This window comes from Amphiura filiformis, chromosome 3 (genome assembly GCF_039555335.1).
Source record: "Amphiura filiformis chromosome 3, Afil_fr2py, whole genome shotgun sequence".
Taxonomy (NCBI): domain Eukaryota; kingdom Metazoa; phylum Echinodermata; class Ophiuroidea; order Amphilepidida; family Amphiuridae; genus Amphiura; species Amphiura filiformis.
Genome location: NC_092630.1, coordinates 19,354,461 through 19,377,176, shown reverse-complemented (window position 1 = coordinate 19,377,176; position 22,716 = coordinate 19,354,461). Strand labels below are relative to the sequence as shown.

At 39.3% G+C, this 22,716-nt stretch overlaps 1 long non-coding RNA gene across 1 annotated transcript; it reads left to right on the top strand.

The window, feature by feature from the left end:
* Window positions 1-6,746: 6,746 nt before the first annotated feature.
* LOC140148173 (uncharacterized) lies at window positions 6,747-19,785 on the top strand. Its single transcript, XR_011858452.1, has 3 exons — window positions 6,747-6,837; window positions 7,878-8,132; window positions 18,895-19,785. It is a non-coding gene; the product is annotated as an uncharacterized lncRNA (long non-coding RNA).
* The last annotated feature ends 2,931 nt before the right edge of the window (window positions 19,786-22,716 follow it).

Sequence of the window (22,716 nt, the reverse complement as noted above, 5' to 3'; positions counted from 1 at the left end):
GAAGAAATACTAAAACCATGATTTATACTAGGGACAAATAAGAGGCCGAGCGGATAAGAGGGAAAAGAGGGATGTGGGCTAAAGGGAGAACAGTGGAAAGAACAAGGAGGATAGGGGACAACACGGGGGGTGTGTGGTAACAAAGAAAAAGTTGATCAAAATGAATTAAATGAAACGACTGATCAATCGGTAACAAATTAGGGAGTTGGTAAAATTGTTCACAATAAAAACTCGGAGGGTGGTGATGCATTCGTAAAATTGCATTTATTTACGAACCGCGAAAGACGGGTGACCACTAGTGCACACAAAACATTACTGGTCGAACACGATAGGATTTCGGTTAATAATAAATAGACGGTTTTCTGATAGCGCTCTCATAGGTCTTTGAACCTGTCTGCAGCCCTCTAGCTTTTGATTCAACAAGTTACTTTTGAGGGGGGGCGGTGTACAACCTTCAAGTAATTATTTTGTGTAAGCTAACCATAAGCCTATTCATAACCCTAATCCTAACCCTAACTCTAACCCTCATCCTAACCCTAAACTAAGCCCAACCAATCAATGACAGTGGCTGTTTCAAGTCTATAAGTCTCCATGCATGATCGCCTGTCGAATTCGACTACCTGCCTCGACCGGAGACTAAGTTCAAACCCCGGGCCTATTGGGTAGCCGTGTTAAGGCGCCTAAGACTGAAATCCTATCGTATTCGACCAGTAATGCGGCGGCGACAAGAATGGAAGAAGATGGCTATGCCGGTCAGCATCATCTTGTTTGCATTTTGGCAACCAGTGTTTATCTGTTATCGATGATGGATCGATTGATAATCGATAATCAATATTCAGTCAATATAATCAATATCAATCAAGATTAGGTCTACTATTCAAATAGCATTAAAAATGATGTGGAGGGGGGTGATTTTCAAATCAGGCTTTTTCCTTACGTACTGTCTATTTGTATGGAGGTGTCAATCAACAATCGATAATCGATAATCAATAATCGATAATCAATAATCGATTATCAATAATCAATTATCAATATCAATCATGATTGGGCCGCTATTCAAATAGCATTAAAAATGATGTGGAGGGGGGGGGTGATTTTCAAATCAGGCTTTTTCCTTACGTACTGTCTATTTGTATGGAGGTGTCAATCAACAATCGATAATCAATAATCGATAATCAATAATCGATTATCAATAATCAATTATCAATATCAATCATGATTGGGCCCGCTATTCAAATAGCATTAAAAATGATTGGGGTGATTTTCAAATCATACCTTTTCCTTACGTAGGCCTACTGGCTATTTGTATGGAGGTGTCAATCAATAATTGATTATCGAAAATCAATAATCGATTATCGATTATCAATAATCGATTATCAGTAATCGATTATCAATCAAGATAATCTCAATTTTCAGAATGCTAAAGAAATAATTTTGAAAAAAAATATTGAAAAAAAACTTGAACTTTTTAAAAATTTCTAAAGTTCCCATTTTCACCTTCATGCGTATAAAATGAACATTTTGTGCAAAATTTTGTTCAAATATTTGTTCTGAACTCGAAAATTGCAGGGCTTGTATGGAGCACATTCCAGTGTTGAAAAAGGGTCAATGCCAGTTTCAATTATATCAATCTCCATGACAACACCCACGTGATCGCAGATTTTCAAGGGTGAAATACATTCGGTTTAGGAGAAACATCAAATTGAAGTTTGCATATAATACAGCATTGAATAGGGATTTCTTTCATAAAATTGCGATTATCTCCAAAACTGTGTCAACAACAAGCAATGAATTTTTGTTAAATTTATTTTTTGAAAGCGTAATATGTGGTTCTTAACTTAAAAAAAAAAAAAAAAAAAAAAGGAAAGAAAATAGAGCTTTGACAAGCGGATAATTTGTTACATTAGAATCCTATGAACACATGATTAGTAATTAAAACGATCAAAATGAAACAAAAGAGGAGAGAAAGGGCCCGCTATGTGGGCCTAGCATGATCTTCTCTGTATATCATTACTGGTCGAACACGATAGGATTTCGGTTAATAATAAATAGACGGTTTTCTGATAGCGCTCTCATAGGTCTTTGAACCTGTCTGCAGCCCTCTAGCTTTTGATTCAACAAGTTACTTTTGGGGGGGGGGGCGGTGTACAACCTTCAAGTAATTATTTTGTGTAAGCTAACCATAAGCCTATTCATAACCCTAACCCTAACCCTAACTCTAACCCTCATCCTAACCCTAAACTAAGCCTAACCAATCAATGACAGTGGCTGTTTCAAGTCTATAAGTCTCCATGCATGATCGCCTGTCGAATTCGACTACCTGCCTCGACCGGAGACTAAGTTCAAACCCCGGGCCTATTGGGTAGCCGTGTTAAGGCGCCTAAGACTGAAATCCTATCGTATTCGACCAGTAATGATACAGTGCATAATTTTCCATTGGACTTGTGCATGTGTGCGGCAAGTCACTTGCACAATAGGCATAGGCGCTAGGCCAAAACACCGGAGTGCATAACCACCCTGGTGTTGCCAGTGCCACTATTGTGGTAGCCAAGCTGCCCCTAGCTCAATCTGAGCTCCAGAGTAGGGCGTATTTGCTTTGGTTGGCAGTGCTTACCTTCAAACTGAGTGAAGGTTTGGGTGGACTCCGAGAAAAATAGGTAGAGAAGCGAGTCTCTGCAAACTGCCTATACCGTGCTATACAGCGGTTGAAGACATGCAATTCGCAAGCGTCATCGCCGGCCAAGTCTTACTACGAACGTGTAATGAGAAGATACCATAGAGTCCTACATATAGAGATCTGAGGAAGAGACGGTCCGAATTGACCTAGTGACCTATAATTTATTCGAGTATCACATTTTTAGAGTATAAGTCCGCCCACCGCTGTCAATCATTCTAATGAACAAATAAACAAGCTCTGACAATGACGTAGCTCCTAATTATAAATGAAAGAATCACATTGTACATGTACTGTCTGCTGTACCATATGTCTTCCAACAAGTGCCGGAGTGTCGCGGGCCTGGTGGACTATTGTCCACCAAGCAATCTGATTAATTTGCGTCGTGCACGGCCTTTTATACTCTCCTGAACGCGTTCATGGAACCTTTTGGCGGCTGCGTTCAAAGCGTAAGCTCCGTTACTATGGATATCGCGCAGTCACTCCGCGTCAGGCGCTCAATTTCGAACAGATTTTGAACATGACGAAATTTAATAACTAGAACTGCTAGTGTTTTTAAATCAGGAATCAAACTGATGACCCCCTTTTTTACCATGTAAAACATAAAAATACTCAAAAATATCTTTAAATTCTACATCCTTAAACAATTACATCTTAAATAATCCAAAGTTTGATCAACAAAAGTCGTTTTTAAGGAAATTTACAATTTTTTAGGAAAACTTGTTTACGTCTCCAGACGACTGATGGCCGGGAAGTTTCAAAATGACAAATCTAAAATTCTTTGAAACAACACATGAAAAACCTGAATTTTGTCCTGAATATTTATTCATAGACGGTATGTAATACCTTATTGTTTTCCTGACAAAATTATTTACACAATATTATAAGATCTCTGTACAACTTCTAGCCGAATAGTGAAATTTTGAAGCCAAATTCGCACGTACGACATGACAAATTTCTCTGCCGTATTTTCAACCCACGGCAAAAACTGACGATCGACAGGTAAACAAATCCAAATATTTACAAAAATATACCTTGTGCAGAGTCATGCAATCATTTTTAAATGCATAATAACGATCAAAAACTACCACGAACACGTGAGCATCGTGACTTTTCTCTAAATATGAATTTGACAAGAGCTAAATTTTCGTATTTCTGCAATGGACAAACACACAGGAGGTAAGCTTAAAAACAGGCCAAAAATCTGAAATCGCATTTTGGCTCTCCGTTTCAGTCCCCACCCGGGGGTCCCCATTGCAAAATGGTTATTAACTGTGGCCTACCAGGGCGTACCCAGGCCGCTTCTACCCGAGTTAATGTGAATTTTGCCGCCCCCGCGCCCCTTAAGGGATCTAAAATGAGCGTTTATTGAGTTTCGACAGTATTTTTTGTGGGACATGAGAGCACCTCAGACCTATCAATTGCATTCTGAATACGAAGCATGTCTTTCTGATATCAAATAATTCATTTTTGAAAATCACAATATAATACAAATTTTATGACAAATTATAAAAATTTGATATTTTTCAAATTTTTGATATATAGCAGTCCTCGAAGTAAATTATATAAATCTAATGATATATTCTTAAAGTGTATGTAGCAGGGAGGAAAATTGAAAATTTTGACCTTTCATTTTGAAGATATGGATTTTTTCCCAAAAAGACCTTATTTTTGTTTGGTGTTTTGGGAAAAAAATCCATATCTTCAATACGAAAGGTCAAAATTTTCAATTGATCGTCGGCTTTTTATCCCACCTACATACACTTTAAGTATAAATCATCAGATTTATAAAGTTTACTTCAAGTACTGTTAAATATCAAAAATATCAATTTTAATGATTTGCCATAAAATGTGTATTAAATTGCGAATTTCAAAAATCAAAAATATTTGATATCAGAATGACATTCTTCGTATTCAGAATGCAATTCGATATGTCTGATGTGCTCCAATGTCCCAAAATAAATACTGTCCAAACGTTCATACCCCAGCCCTTAAACAGCTCGAAAGGGTTGGCTTAAATTTTTCGATGGTTTGAAGAAGTAAAAGGCAAAGAAAAAAGGGATTGACATTCTAATTGGGACACATTGTAAGCTATTGTACAATAGAGAAACATTTATACCGAATGTTCCATTCAGACTCCCGCGATCCCGGGAGTTCAGACTCCACATCACAGCGCTATGCGGGCACTGCGATACTTTTCTTAGGCTACTCATAGTTACCGTGATCCGTGATTGACCCCATCTGTGGTGTTTACTAAGCTGAATTGGGTCACAGATTCTCAACACAGGAGAATCTGTGATTGGGTGCTCCTCGGAAAAAACATAGCAGACGACGGCCAATCTCAGTGCACGTGCGCCCCCATTCATTGTTTTGATTGCGAAATATGCTTTCGGTCAAAGGTTGAAATCAACATGGCTAACGTTCTGAGCAGGTTCTGAGCTGTTCTGGTAGACGCTTTCGCGGCCCGGCTACTGACGGCTATTCTGTTTCAGTGGTTGGTAAATCTAGTTAAACAACAATATTCCAATCGATTAGAAGGGTGGAATTAAACGTTTTGGTCGGAGACTTTGCGCAGAAACTGTGTGATGAATTCCAACACGGATATTTTGTGCAAAGAGCAGGGGCGTCGCTAGACCAAATATGATTCGGGGGTGTAGACAGGGCTGTCAACTCTCACGCATTGGCCGTGAGTCTCACGCATTTGGTCATATTCTCACGGTCTCACGCCAAGGTAGTATAATCTCACGCCTAGGTAGTAAATCTCACGCAAAGAGCTGTCAAATGAGTAAAATCTCACGCATCGTAAATTAATTTTGTTGTCCCTACCCCACCCCCCAAGCGCCGTGGCTCAAATATAAATCATGGGTCAAAATGAACATTGTAGTCGGCAAAAATATCATTCCACTCCGGTACGGCAGTGTCTCACGCCCGGGTATCACGCCTAGCAATTCTAAAAAGTTGACAGCCGGGTGTAGAGTATGTTTTGCCGACTGAAATATTTTGTGAATTGTAGACCCAAATTTGTTTTGTCCCCCACCCAACCCCACCCACCCTCTAGCGGCGGCCCTGGCAAAGAGTCGAGGCAGCGAGGGACGGATTTGACTTGCGGTGGCTTGCGGTCCCCGACCGACATGCAATTGATCGAGCCAATGTAAACCATACATACCGCCATCTGGTATGCAGTTTTGAAGAAGTACAAAGAGTATTATATTTAAGACTCATAGGCAGTGGGTACTTCTAACACAACTAAGAGGAAAAAAACTCGTTCAACATTGTTCAAAATTTAAAACAGTTCCTAACAAAAATCCCTACCTACAGTACGGTAAGTACCTACCCTATTTTTTTGCCTAATGTAGGCTATTGTTATGGGAGCACACTACTAAATAATCGCCCCATTGAAACACGTGTAAAAACGCCGGTTTTCTTTGCTCGTTTTGAGGCCTTTTGGGCGCTTTGAGATATTTTATGATACTCAGTCGATTTCAAATAGTTTCCCTTTTTTACTTTCTCCTGTTTGCAAATAGCTCCCCCTATTTGACTTTCCCCCATTTCCAATAGTTTCAATATGACATACTTAAAGCCATATTATAACATTTTCATTCAAACTAGATAAGTATTTCTTTGCCATAAAATGTTAGCTTTTATTATCAGATATGTCCCCTTTTAATTTTGAGCCAAACAACCGAGGTAAAGCAAAGAAAATTGGAATTTACTACCAGCGCCGATGTCGCCAATGTGTATCACTCCGTCGGTTGTGTTACGGTACTATCCTTTGATGTGTATATCCGTCCCGCACGCAATGCACATACTGTGTTGTCAATATCGTGTACCCGTTCGACTAATATTTCCATCGTAATAATAAAACGCCGAATCCGGCGTTTTATTCAAAATCTCGGATTTTGACAAAACTACAGCACCTATAGTCTTTATTTTTTCAGGGTATGTTAGTTTAATAAAGTACAATATAATCATGTAAAAAAACAGAATTTTGAAAAACTATTGAGGGCGTTCTCCTCAGCAAATGTTATAATATGGCTTTAAGTTTATAAGTTAACTCGTATAAATGTTTATTTTTCATGTAGCAATACAGCCATACGGATGGCGAAGATTGCGATGAATATTTTCGCCACACCAATAGCAGCTGTATTCAGGAGTCGGACGAGGTAGATGTTTTAAATATTTCTTTTCCTTACGTAATGGCGCTATACAACTTCGTCAATTTCTAATTGGGAGTGCTTATAAATTTGCCTCAATCCTGTATTTCTCTTTAAACCACTTGATAGACAATGCCATAGTCGATTTTTCCCGCCATGCGGGTATAATACTGAATTGACACTCAATTTAGGTGTAATTTATCTTGGGTCGAAGCTCTATCATGGAAAGTTTGCTATATCTTTATAAATATAATGATCAGCTATGTTCGATTGTTCTAGATTTGGGTTTTAGCGTTTTATATTTGAAAGAACTAATGTGTAATTGCAATATTGAAACAAACCAAAATTGGGTGCTATGACGTACGAGATTGGGCTACAAGGGTGCATTTTACCAAGTTAGCAATAGGGAATTGCTTCATTTTGCATATGCATGAGTTTCTTGTGATAACCTTCAAAATGTGGTTATTTTCAGAAAAAAGGATGAGGTTTTTCAAGAGTTTAGGTAGATATGAAATGTGCTGAATAAGTTTTTTGTTTATGGATGAAATTTGCTGTAATCAACGAAATCTGGCGAATGGCTCATTTTCAGTCCAGATTGACACCCAACAATATTCAAATTGGTTAAATTTTGACCAAAATAGGATATTTTCTTTTGAATTAATACTTGTCCAATTGTTTTCCACCTATTCCATTATGTTTCAATATTTCGCACCCGGTTAGTTGTACCAAACATTCAAATTTACTAGCATTCAAAGTACTTGCAATGTAAAATTATGAAACACGATCTGCATCCATGGCGTTGTCTTTTTAAAGACATTTCTTGTTGATATTAAAATTAAAAAAATATATTATTAATCATATTAATGAACAGACTGAGAGGTCACTTAGTTCTTCAGGTTGTCCTGCCAAGAGGTCAATATCATCAGCGAATCGCAAGTTGGTAACCCTTCGTCCTCCTGAAATTATACTGATGTTTATCACAAAGTATTCAATAAATTCAATAAATCCAGGATGTCGACGTAACACAGTTCTCTATGATCTTACCACAGATTGTCAACGCATCTCTCCCTGCCATTAATGCGTGTTTCGAGGAAGTTAGAGGATATGAAACTTTCTTCAGACACTTCATTGGAGGATATGGAAACAAACGTCTGAGTCTCCAGGATGAATTGGCACCCGCTACCCCTTTTCAATCTGTCCTTAACTTAACTACCCTGCAGCTCCTCTCCATCCACAGTCAATTCTACGGTGACGAACAGGATTACTCGTCGAGTTCTTCGGAAGAAGAACCGCCAGAATTCCAGGTAAATGAATTTATGTGAATGTGCATGATGATTTCAAATAGCTAAGCCTATTCGCTGTCGTAGTTCACGTTATAATATGACTGTTGCTAGGTCAACTGGATCATGATTTCTTTGTTACGAACCACTGATCGAAATGATCACAATACAAAGCCTATATGGCATATCAAAAGTCTATTCATTTAACCATTGCAGTGATTGCACAGGCTACAATTATTTGCCTATTATATTGCGATTGTTAGCCCTCTGGCTCTAAGGCTGCGATCACATAGAAGTATACGGTATACGATATTCATTATACGCTCGGTATTCGGTATACGCTATAGGGCACGGCGGGTCACATAGAGTAGCACGCGTGCCCTACTCGGTCTTTTGGAGCCGATCAAATGGACCGAAGCTGAGAAGCTACATAGACAAAACAAAGAGAAAGAAAATGGAATGGGTACGACAGCACTTTATAGTGCGACCACTGTTGGTCTTTGGGTAGCCGCAACTAAAACCAAAATGGGGAGGGGGTCATCGGGTATTACTTTTAAAAAAAGTGGTCCTCGGGTATACAACTTCAAAACAGGGGGCCTATTGACAGGCACATACCGTCACGTCCAAAGTTGAGCGACCCTTCCCCGGGGTTTTTATTGGTACAAAATGGTACATTCCAACGGTATACGCTGCACGAAAATCGAACACGTACGATTCCCATACTATACGCTGGTGTGACGGCCTTTTCGTCGATTGTATAATAGGTAGGCCTACATATGAAGGCATGTGATGAAATTGCAATAAAATCAGGGGCTTCGGAAGATGTTAAATATTGGGGGGGGGGGCGCAATGGTACTTGGCTCAAATTATTGGAGCTTATTGGGGGCCGGGCCCAATTTCCATAGCCACCAAAATTATTGGGGGGGGCGGGCAGGGCCGGATTTACCATAGGGCCAGATGGGCCCATGGCCCCAAATTTTGGGGGCCCCCAAAATTGCCCTGTGCAGTGTGCATCTTCCATTTAAGCCGAAAAACACCAGTTTTGGGCCAAAATATTATACAAGAAGTGCCACATTTTGCGCGCTTCGCGCGCTCTGGCCTATTGAAAAGCAAAATTCAGCTTCAATTTGGGCTAAAACAGTCTTAAATTGAAATTTGTCACGCACTTCGCGCGCAAATGTCCTAGTAAAATCTGGCCCTGTAAATCCGGCCCTGGGGGCGGGCCCCCGGGCCCCCTGGTTCCGGAGCCACAGAAAATGAATAGGCGTACAAAGGAGCTATTGGTTCTAACTTACTATTTTCTACGTCAATTGTTTATGTACACCCCCCCAACCCACAAATTACAGGTGCCACATCCGAACAGGACGGTATACTCTGCACGAAAATCGAACACGTACGATTCCCATACCGTATTCACTCGATAGTTAGCACATGTGCTTCCTATCGAGGGCTTTTGAAAACGTGCAAAAACGAAAAAAAATGAACAGCGCCATCCACAAAAGTGACAAAAGTGTAAAGGGTTTTGAGCAAATCATCGATACACATAGCTATATACGAACAATTAAACCTACGAATTTGTGTGTTAACTACATTAGCTCAGTTAGTAAAGCGACATACTTTGAATCATCTTAAGAAGAGCGAACTGAGCAGGAGTTCGAGGCTCGTTATAAACTTTTCCGTTGCTTTATTTTTATTTTGGGGTTTGAGCTTTTCTTGATCAATTTAATCTTTGTTTTTCATTTTGTTTCTTTATTGTTTTTTATTTGCTTTATTTTGTTTTGTTTTGTTTTTGCTTTTCTTTTCTCCTTTTTTTTTTTTTTTCTATTCATACTGGGGTCATGGGTTATTTATTCAAAACATACCTATATACGAACAATTCAACCTGCAAATGTATGTTTGAACCCCATTAGCTCAGTTTGGAAAACGCCGGACTTCGAGACTCGATGAAGTTCAAATCTGTTCACTATTTCACTATTTAGATTTTTTCTCTGCCATGTTTGTTTTACAGGTCTTTTTTTTAACTACGAATATAGGCCTACATTTGACAATTCTTGAAGGTTTTTGTGGGCTTTTTATTTATTTATTTATTTATTTTTTCCAAAGGAACAATTAGAGATCAGTTATATTAAAACTGGGGTGGTTACATAACTCCTTCGTAACTGGATCACGCACCTTTTTGAAGGCAAATAAATACGCTCATTTCGTTCTAATAGACAAAGTGATAATCGGATTACACGTAACACTTCGCTGGCGAATAATTGGATCAACTTTAAAGGCCGGTTTACACGATGCAATTTTCCATGCAATTGCCTGTTGCACAGACCTTGGAAAAAGATTGCACCGTGTATTTTGGATTTGCAAGGAATTAATCCCCCGTGCATCAGGCAATTAATCCCCCAAGCAACAGGCAAAAAGGTAGAGACCTGCTCTACTTTCAAGGCCTGTTGCATGCAATCTAACCTCCTTCAGCCAATCAGCTGAATGAACACCAGCTGGTCGCTGCATTCATTTGGGAAATGTAGGGACCAACTTGATTCACCAACATTGTAGGCTACATTGTAGGCCTATGCTGTTGCTGTCAAATAAAACATCATGGCCAATTCCAAAGCAACACCTATGGCACGGAAATTCCTTCTCCGCCTCTTCTTCAGGATAAGTTGTATAGATATACACAGGACGGCGATATTTTGCTGTCTGGACAGCACAGGTGCCATTTTGATATGATTATGAAAATTTAACCACTAAATATGTTTTGAGTATATCCCCAAATCTATGACCACGCTCATGGAATTGCATGGCCACATATTGCTTCGTGTATTTCGATCAATTGCACAGCTTCATGGTCAGTGAGCACATAATCTCACCCACTAAGTAATGGGCCTTGCAATGGAAATTTCATCGTGTAAAGCCACCTTAAAATTTCACCCCTACATGTACATCCAATTTCATGCATTTCTACACCCATGCATGCTACACCTCAATGGCAGACATAGCTGCTGGGACACAATAGAACAATAAATGGCGTTGAATACCATAGACTTTGTGTTGCGATCATATCGATCGTGGTGAAGAACTCAAAAGCGTGATCCAGCTGACAGTGATAATCGGATTACACGTAACATTTCCCTTGCGAATTGTTACGCATAGTCGTGCTAAAAGTCGGTCGATACATGTTGAACTCAGCACAATTCAGAAATACGCGTTTTTGCTTTGAAAATTCTCGGTCAAATAAAAACTTTTTTTTTTTCAGTAATGTTGAATAAAAATGTTGAATAAAAACATAGTTCTTGGATATACATTTGAAAAAAATCCCGGTGTTAAAATTAGGCACGAAATTGTTTCCTGTTTGATTTTGATAGGACTCAGCTTCACCTAGACTGCGGAACTTAGTCCTCAATGATAGTCAGTCATTTATCTTTTGGTCGTTATTATGACTATCATGACATCTCCGAGGAGCAATTTCAGACAATTGCTTGGGATTACTGGGGCAGAGGTTAATTGAATCCTTTCATGACCACTGATGCATAGTCAAGTCTGACAAGGACACTCGGCACGAATTGAAAGACCATGTCACTCTCGACAAAAGAATGCATGCATGTCAAAGGTCATACGACACCAATTGGTGTTTGTTATGCTCATCGAAATATCTGGTTCCCTTCATTGTAATGTCCTTCCATACTTCTCCAACCCACATGGTGATCAGAATTCGTCTTTGGCTTGCTTTTATGTCATTGTTGGCGTATTTTTGGCCATTTAATCAGATTATTGTCAAGCTATTGATCAGATTATCTTTTCGACCTTCGATTGTATGCGAGTTGCGCCGAGTGCGCTATGTTTGAATTTTATTATTTACTCATGTTGCCCTACTAAATATAAAAAAAACATCAAAATATTCCAATATCTTTTTAAGTTATGTAAAATTGTGTAAAATGTCTATCCTTTGTCGAACACAATTTCTGTGTAGCATGGAAAATCATTTACATAGGATTTTGAAGACAAAATGTGATAATTTTGTGGAGATACAGAATGCTAGAACAAACAAAATTATATTTTTTCTGGAATGTGTACACCGTACGCTTGGTATTCCTACTGATTTCGATACTGAAATAATTCTTAAGATGATGTTCTTTGAAGATTTATGTTGGCATTTCTAGAGTCTGTCATTATAGGCAAACATGTAGGCTCATTTCGCAATGTACAAGACAAGCCACGCGCTGTGTTGTAACTGTGCTTGGATTCGTACCAGGGTCTATTGATCAACGTATTATTCATGCTTGCTCAACTGAGGATAATTTGTAAACCAGCAACTCGCATGGTACAATGGGTGGAAGCCGTTTACAGTCCCTCCATATAGAGGCCTTGCATGTGATGTATCATCCCGTAAATATGGCGGACTACTCAAATGCATTCAATAAAAGCATGATTGCAATCTACCGTGACAGTTCGTCTCACACACATAACCCTGCACTACGATCAAATAGGTTGATGACAACATTTGATTGAATGGACTGCACTCCGCTATAACTACAGTGAAGGACACCGGTTCAAATCCTTTGTCTGGAGCCAATCGATAATTTCATGCAGGGCCTCTATACAAGGTCCCTGATTCAATAAAGCACACAATGTAACAGGCACAATTGAATCGGAGCGGGATTTTACATGTTACACAATGAGCGTGTTTATAGTGGTGTACGGTATTTATACGGTATCCTTATACGCATATGGGATTAGGCTGGAATGTGACCTATCCGTTATCTCGGCTGTTTACAGTGGCGAACAATAGCGCTATTCTGAATCCGAAGTGGTTGAACTCAGCGTGTTCGAGGTCACCGCAATGCAATGTGGGAGACACAAATATGTTGCCAGTTTCAAATAGTGTGCCGTCGAAACGATACCGGCCTACTTTTAAAACATTATTGCTACAGTACCGTACCATATTTGTTGGTGATGTGTTATTACAGTGACAAATTTGAGCACGGAGAGTTATATGACCCTGCTCCACTTCCTTGAATAACGGTATCGTTAATCCCTGTCTGTTTATAGTGGCCGTATACGGAATGAATATACTGCAATATCCATCGATTTCGAAGGATATCAGTTCCGTATAATATGTGCGGCAAATAGCGCTATTGGCCTGTTTATAGTGGCGACCAATACCGTATAAGATGTACTTATACGCTAAATACCGGATAATCTGGCTCACTATAAACACGCTCAGAGAGCGTGTTTATAGTGAGACAATCTTTCCGTTATTTAGCTAAACTACCGCGCAGTCTAGATTTGCAATGGTTAGTAAAACATAAACAAATATAGACTGCGTGGCAGTCCAGCTAAATACCGCATAATCTGGCTCACTATAAACACGCTCTTTGTTTTTTTATTTTATAATTTTTCGTATTGCACAAAATCATAAAAGTATAATGGATAAGGTTAAAATTATTAAATGCAAAAGATTTCTTTGCGGTTAAAAAGCATGTCCATATCACGTTTAAGTCGCAGTTATTGTGTCCTTCTTGATGTAAAACGAAGTCAGTATTTTGAAATAGACTGCGGAACTCAGTCTTCAATGATAGTCATTTGATAGAAGGAACCATCATCAGAGCCTTTGAAAATATGGAATTTCTGTAGCGTGTAATGGCAAAGAGGACCATGACCACCTCATTTTAACATTGAGGGCATACCCAACTACATTGTTGAATAAACAGCCCATGACCCCAGTATGAATTATGAATAGAACAAAAAAGAAAGAAGAAAAAGAAAAGAAAAAACAAAACAAAATAAAGGAAATAAGAAACAATAAAGAAACAAAATGAAAAACAAAGCAAAAAAAGATTAAATTTATCAAGAAAAGCTCAAACCCCAAAATAAAAATTAATCAACGGAAAAGTTTATAACGAGCCTCGAACTCCTGCTCAGTTCGCTCTTCTTAAGATGATTCAAATTCTGTCGCTTTACCAACTGAGCTAATGTAGTTAACACACAAATTTGTAGGTTTAATTGTTCGTATATAGCTATGTGTATCGATGATTTGCTCAAAACCCTTTACACTTTTGTCGCTTTTGTGGATGGCGCTGTTCATTTTTTTTCGTTTTTGCACGTTTTCAAAAGCCCTCGATAGGAAGCACATGTGCTAACTATCGAGTGAATACGGTATATTACTATACTATACGCTGGTATACGGCCTTTTCGAATAGTGCCCTCTGATGTGACCCGGTAGTATGAAATTACGTTGTTCGATTTCAGCTATACGAGTGCACCTGCAAAACGTGCACCGTATAGCCGAATAGTATACGTCTATGTGATCGCAGCCTAAGGGTGAGATATTACAACTACATGTCGCAAGCCGGGATCGTTAGCAGAAGACAGCATACAAATGTTAACTGTCTATGAGTGTGATGGTCGAAATATAATCACGAGGTGAAAGATGGAACAATATTCTTTCACCGAGTGATTAGGCCTAGACATTTCGACCATTACACGAATTAAAGACAGTTAATATTTGTTTTATATCACTCATACATCAATTCTACTTAAAAATACTATTTAAGATGGGGAATACATTTTTCATCAACATAACACCATGTTTTACCGTGACATACTTCACACCGGGAGCAGGGAGCACGGTGGTCGAGCGGAACGGGCATCGACTCATAATCGGAAGGTTGCGGGTTCGAGCCCCGGCAAGGCCATAATGTTGTGCCCTTGAGTAAGGCACTTTATCTCGATTACTCCTCTCCACCCAGGTGTATAAATGGGTACCGGCATTCTTAAATGCTGGGAAGGTAACAGACTCGCTGTGGAGGAGGTGTAGCGATCCCCTATAGCAACATTACATGGAGGAGTCTGGCCCAATCGCCAATGAAAGAGAGATGGGCACTCCGATCACTGTTTATACAGAATCGTCTCCTTTACCTTTACCTTTACTTCACACCAAGTGTAGTAGTAGTATCACCCACAGCAACGACTATGATAGAGACAATTTAAGTATTTCCAAACTGGATCGGTCGGGGCCCATGGAAAAAACTACCGCGTCCCCCCTTTCAAAAGGATGGGGTCGGAAAGTGTGCTACTGGAGGAGAGAAAGATAATGGAACAATGAATGGAAATGGCAGTGTAGCCAAAGCCAAAATAAGAGTTGCCAAGAAAGATATTACAATCGGTACATGGAATGTGAGGACGCTCAATGCTCTAGGGAAAGTTGAACAACTTGATCATGAAATGAGGAGGTATAGATGGTCTGTGCTAGGCTTAGCCGAAGTAAGATGGACAGGGATTGGTGAGACTACCACAAAATGATGGGCACACATTATGGTATAGTGGAGAGGACAAACGTCATGAGAGAGGTGTAGGTTTCTTGGTGCACCGAGACATAGCGAGATCAGTGTTGGAATGCAGGCCAATATCAAGCCGTTTTATCATACTGAGGTTGGCAGGACAACATCTCAATCATCCAGGCATATGCACCTACAAGTACGGCATCAGATCAAGAAATGGACATGTTTTACCAGCAACTTCATGGCATAATCAGATAATGACAACAATTCCTAAGAAAGATATCTTGATCGAAATTGGTGACTGGAATGCAAAAGTAGGACCAGATGCATATCCAACATGGCAGGGTACTGCTGGCAATTTGGACTGGGAGTGACAAAAGACAAGGGTCACAACCTGCTTGAGTTTGCAAAGATTTACGACCTTGTCCTGACCAATACCTTGCATCCACAGAAAGAATCAAGAAAAGCTACATGGCACTCACCAGATGGCAAAGTCCACAACAAGATCGTTTCCGGGCTCTGACATCGGAAGTGACCATGACTTGGTGATGACATCAGTAAGAGTAAAACTGAAGAAGTTGAGGAAAGAGAAGTCACCTAGAGTTAAGTTTGATCTAGAAAAGCTCAAGGATCCTGACATTGCTACTGAATTTGAGGCTAAGATTGGAGGCAGATTTGCTCCGCTTATAGCAGCCAACTTGGATATCGAGAGTGTTAACAACCAGTTGAATGAAAACTTCATTGACACAGCACAAGAGGTGTTGGGCAAAGTAAGAAAGAAGAAACAGGCATGGATGACAGATGATGTGTTACAGTTATGTGACAGGCGCAGGGAGGTGAAGAAGAGGCGTTTCATAAGTGACATCGAACATACCAACTACAGCAGAATTAACAGGGAAGTAAAGAAAGCATCTAAAGAAGCAAAGAACAGTGGATCCATGATCAGTGTGATACAATCAACACCAATATGGAGCGTAACAACACTGCAGTAGTTTTTCAAACCATTAGAGACCTTACCTGACATCTTTTGACTGAGAAGAAGGAAATATCCAACAGATGGAAGGAATATTGTGAGGAACTCTACAACTATAACCTAACACCAGATCATAACCTGTTAAATAGGCTGAAGGCAATGGCAAACACAGAGCAAGAGGAAGATCCACCTATCCTCACCTCTGAGGTTGAAGAGGCCGTAAGAAACATGAAAGATGGGAAGTCACCAGGTATTGATAATGTTCCGGCAGAGATGCTGAAAAGCGGTGGCCAAACAACAATCGAGGCTTACACAAAACTCTGCAATGAGGTATGGACATCAGGAATTTGGCCATCCTCATGGACACGGTCGATCATCATTCCTCTCCCGAAGAAGGGCAACCTTAAATCTTGCAACAACTATCGCACCATCAGTTTGATCAGTCATCCGAGCAAGATACTTCTCCGAATCATTCTTAATAGACTTCGACCTCAAGCAGAGAGAATCATAGCAGAAGAACAGGCAGGATTCAGAAAAGGGCGCAGCACAGTGGAACAAATCTTCAATCTGAGAATTCTGAGTGAGAAATTCCGCACAGATCAAAAGCCACTTCTCCACAACTTCATTGATTTAAAAAAAGCATTTGGCCGTGTTTGGCAAGAAGCAATGTTTGAAATCCTAAGAAAGTTCAACATCAGTAATGGAATTGTAAATGCAATTGAAGCATTGTACACTGCATCTAAGAGTACTGTACTGCTGGGAGATGAAATCAGTGAGTGGTTTCGTACCCGAGTTGGAGTCCGACAAGGTTGTCTACTGTCACCAACCATCTTTAACATCTTCCTTGAGTATATCATGATGGAAGCTCTTGATGGATTCGAGGGAACAGTCAGTATCGGAGGGCGAAGGGTTACCAACTTGCGATTCGCTGATGATATTGACCTCTTGGCAGGACAACCTGAAGAACTAAGTGACCTCACAAGAAGGCTAGATGACAGTGCAAGGCGACTTGGCATGGAAATCAGCGCTGCAAAGAGCAAGGTCTTGAAGATGGGGTCTGATGGAATAGTAGAAGTTCAGGTTGGAGGGGAAGAACTTGAAACAGTTACACAATTCAAATACCTTGGTGCAACCATCACAGATGATGCCAAATCAGTGCAAGAAATCAAAATCAGAATTGCTGTAGCGACATCATCACTAGCCAATCTGAAACCCATTTGGAGAGACAAGAACATCTCAATGGCAGCAAGAATGAGCCTCCTGAGAGCATTGGTAATTTCCGTTTTCCTGTATGGGTGTGAAACCTGGACGCTTAATGCCGAGATGGAAAAGAGGATTAACGCGTTTGAGATGAACTGCATGAGCAGGCTCCTCCAGGCCCACTACTCTACGCATACTACCAACAAACAAGTAAGGGCAATGATGGAAAGTTTCATTGGAGAGCATGAACACCTGATCTCCATTGTGAAAAGAAGACAACTCCAGTGGTTTGGCCATGTGATCAGATGGAAGAACAGTCTAGCAAACACCATTCTGCAGGGAAGTACAGATGGGGGAAGGAAGAGAGGAAGACCAAAGAAGACGTGGATTGATAACATCAAAGACTGGACTGGATTGAACTTTGACCAGCTCATACGATCAGCTGAGGACAGAGAACTTTGGAAATTATGCATCTCTAAAGCCATCACTACGTCGCCCCAACGGCCTCCTAGCTATGGAACATAGTGTGTGTGTGTGGGGGTGTGGGGGGGGGGGGTGTGATCAGCCGTCTAACCTTATGGGAGAGATATTACCATTATGTGAAACACTAAATCGTGTTCATATAGTCAGAGAGTAGGCCTACATCCAGGATAAGAAAAACATACGCCTAATGTCAAGTTTGCTGATGTTGTTTAATAACATGAAATGAAGCAGAGCTGAGTGGTTTACATGTGAGCATAGGTATCGGGATGCAGGCCTAGGTGTAGGGTGAATGGGTGATTACGAGTGTAGCCTATTACCATTTACGTGAAACATTAATCGTATTCATAGTACATTCAGGATCTGGAAAACGTACTCTATCATGAAGTTTGTTGTTTCATGATATAATGAAATGATGTAGAGCTGAGAGGTTACCCGAGTTGTGCTTGTGGTGCATGGTTTGGGGTGAGTGGGTGATTTAAAAATACTACGAGTGTAGCTAGCCGTCTGTTAATGCTTGATAATAGTAGGTCTATATTAGGCCTATGGGGTTTGCATTAGGGTTAGTAGAGTTCCGGATATTTTACATTTAGGCTTGGGACTGAGACTATGGGTAGTGTTCAACCACACAAATTGGTTGAATTTGAACATGTTGAATACTGCCGTATAACGATATCAATATCTAATGAATTAGCTACAACCATGACAACGTCTATACATACTTGCGTCATCGCGTGTAGAGTGCCGGTCATACAGCGTCATACTACTGTTTTCCCACTGTTTTAAGCATCATTCGAATGTTGCACAGAGTTTTTCATTGAATAGGCTTTTACAATAATTATTTCTATTCTTTTTAAAGATATTGGAAAGTGATAACGACGTTCTTGACCTTGTAGCCACAATGCTTAGAGAATGGTCCGATGTCATCAGTGCGTTGTTTCGAAAACTTCGTTGCCGTTCACAAACAGAGAATGATAATCTCAACTGCTCACCAATTGCAGATGTGTGCTGAGTAAAAAGATATGTATGATATTTAATAATTGGTTGTTCTCGACTGCTTACAGTGTAGTAAGCCATTCATAATGTTAGTACTATGAAGAGACGGGTGTATTTATCATAAGTGCAATAATTTAGTAAACTATACATTACGCTCAAACTATACATTACGCTCAAAAACACGGTTTCTCCCAGGTTTCTTTCTTTTATTGTGACTGCATAATAATTGCCATACACTAGAAGAAGTTTTGGATGAGAAAACGGACATTTTGATGAGAAACGGCCAAAATGGTGAGAATTAAAATTTTCGCATTCTTTTGGATGAGAAAATAATAATGTTTATTTTGAGCTCAGCGGGGATTAGCAATTCTCACCAGTTTTAATAAGACAATAATGATTGACACACACACCAGGAAGTTTCTCATCCAAAAGAATGAGAAAATTTAAATTCTCACCATTTTGGCCGTTTCTCATCAAAATGTCCGTTTTTTCATCCAAAACCTCCTCTAGTGTAAACGAATGGCTTAAGACAGGTCGTTACTATAATAAGAGTTAAAGTTGTATAATATCCATGAACACAGAAAAGCAATACACAGCATGTAGATTTTTAATACAGTCATGTGTCTAGGGCAAACTTGCAAAATATTGTGTAAATAAATTTCAATTCAATAAATTCATTTCTAAGCAATACTTAACATTAAGCATGGCCCATAAGATCTCACACCACCAAATCATAGTTCCATAGAGATATGTGCTAAATGCCTTAAGAAAACGTCATTTTTTTCTTCACAGCAGCGACTCAATTCTTAGCGACAGCTATGATGGTTGAAATGGGCCCTTGCCTGATCCCTCCGGCTGGGAAAAAGTAGGTTTACCGTCAATATTTTTACGACTGGCCCTCAAAGTCTATGGTGTCTAGGAATTACCTAATTTATATGCTTAAAATCATTAGATATTACTTGACAATACTATTTGGTGGTGTGAAATCATAAGTACAACACACATTCTATGGGTTTTAAGATATATTTGAAGTCATACTGAAGCTACAATCCAGGAAAAAAATAGTTGGCACACTTGCACTAAACAATGAAAATGCGTGCCCTATCAAAATTGGTGAGACGAGTGAAACATGCATGCAATACGGTATGTGAAGTACAGACTCCACCCTATATATCTCACCTTCTCCACTCCCCATCTTTCAATGTTGGAGGGTCTCACGGACCTGTTGACAACATGGCTTGGTCCAACATTGAATTGGGGGAGCGGGGCAGAGATATACCAAAAGATAGGCAAAGTGTGCCAACCTTTTTTCCTGGATTGTAGTTTGAAGTCAAATTCTTAGTTATAAGTACAGAAACAATATCATTGGAAGCACGATAGTAGTTAAAATCATGTTATATAATGTGTACGGTATATCATATTTAGACACGAACGTTGTCTTGTGGAAGAAGTGTTCTCTGATGTGCCGTACACGCTTAGAAAAAAGGGTTATAAGTAGAACCTTAAATGTTTCTTGAGCTGTCCTGTATGTGGAACCTTAAATGGCAGGTTCTACAAAGAACAGAAAAGGGTTCTGGAAAGGTTAGAAAGAACCATTTTAGACCTGAAAATGGTTTTGGAAAGGGCAGAAAGAACCATTTTGGGGTTCTGTTCTTTAATTTTTCAGGAACCCTTATCTCTAGAGGGTTCTACATACAGGACAGCCAAGAACCCTTTTTTCTAAGAATGTATGGTATGCATAGCAATGTTGCTTTTAAAGACAATCATGTATTCAAGCCATAATGTGGGATTTGTTCCACAGCGACGCCCTCAATCTTTCTCGAATTTCTACTTTTTGCATAATTGTATTGCCCAATCATGTACTAAAATACCATGTGAAAAACTAAGCCGGAAGTTTAATTACAGTAAAAAAATTATAATAAAACCGGGGGATTCCTTGTTTTATTCGCTAATTCTCCCATAGAGCTCCACAGTTAAAGGCCCATTTAGTGATAATGTTTAATAGTACTATGAAGAGACGGGTGTATTTATCATAAGTGCAATAATTTAGTAAACTATACATTACGCTCAAATTTCGGTGACATAGTCACGTATTATGCACAATAAAGACAAACGTGGCTTTCGAATCGGAAACTAGGTTATCAAATCTCAATTCGAAAAACTGTGTTTTATGTCTCCACCGCGAGGTACATGTATACTGTTTTTGCAATAGAGACATTGCGATTTCCAAACGTAGACATCGGACGTACGTAGATCTATTCAAAACCACTCTCCTGTATCGATGCGAGGTCACGTATTTAGCTATTTTTGAAGATATTCCACGTGCGTAATCGACGTAGATACATCGTTGAAAATTCACAAAATTTGTCCATTTCCCAATATATTAAAGACAGTCAAAGATAATGAACATATGAAGGAAAGTCATAATTATTATTATGATCCTTTTTGTTTGTAACAAATCATTATAATAAAGGTACAGCGATGTGTTAAAATGGACTAAATTTAAACGCAATATTCACACGCAGAGATTGCCCATTGAAATGTGTGTGATACTTTGCGTTAAAAAAATTAAAAATGCGATTTCCATTTTGGATTCCAACGTAGAATAAAAACGCAGATGCTACGTTGAAATATGCTGATTTTACCTCACGGCTAAGTCCATGCAACGCGCCCAATTTTCAGGACGAAAAAGTCTCATTTTGAAAGTAAAGTCATGATGTATGTATGTAGTGATCTTTAATCTACCAAAATATATGTTTTGGGGCAACTATAATATTTTGGGGAGCACAAAAAACAATTACGTTTAATCAGCATGTAGGTCAAAATTTTAATCAAAATCAAAAGCGGTCTGTTTGAATTTAGGCATAGTCTCAGGTCACTGTTATTTTTTCAATCATTATGCCCTCTATCGACCTAGCTTAGAAGCTGTTAGATATTGAGCAAATATTATAGTCTATATTCTGACTTTCTTGTTTTCCATCGTGACGAATGAGCACAATCCAGTCTGGAACAGAGACTAGCCATATTCAACACCGTATTAACGTACGCACAAACGTACGCGAAAACGTACGTGCCACGTGCTGCGTTTGAAAAATCGCAATGTCTCTATTATGTCCGTACCTCCGTACTTCCGTCCATCCATCCCTCCGGATGCTGTATCTAATAAAAATTTGTCTCTTATGAACAGTTCAAATCCTATTGCAACCAAATTTGGGTCATAGCTGCACTATGGCAACCCACATCTATTGGTGGTAGTCAAGGTCATATGCTGAAGTCAAAGGTCATTTGTAGTGAACTTGTAAAATACCATTATTTAAGACTTTGGTTAAAATGTGGTCTCGTATAAACAGTTAAAATCGTATTGTAACCAAACTTGGATCATAGCTACATTGTGGGTACCATCTTGTGTTGGTTGTATCCAAGGTCATTTGACGTCAACTTGTAAATGAAAATTTTGTCTCATATGTACAGTTCTAATCCTATTGAAACCAAAATTGGGTCATAGCTGCACTATGGGAATCCTCATCTATTAGGGAGGTTCAAGGTCATTTGAGGTCAACTTGTAACTACCATTATTTAAGACTGTTGGTTATTATAAATAATATATTTCCCAATTAAAATTGTGTGGAGGTATCCCAAGCGACGTCTTGCGTCGAAACCGCGACATATGTAGTTAATTTGTAAT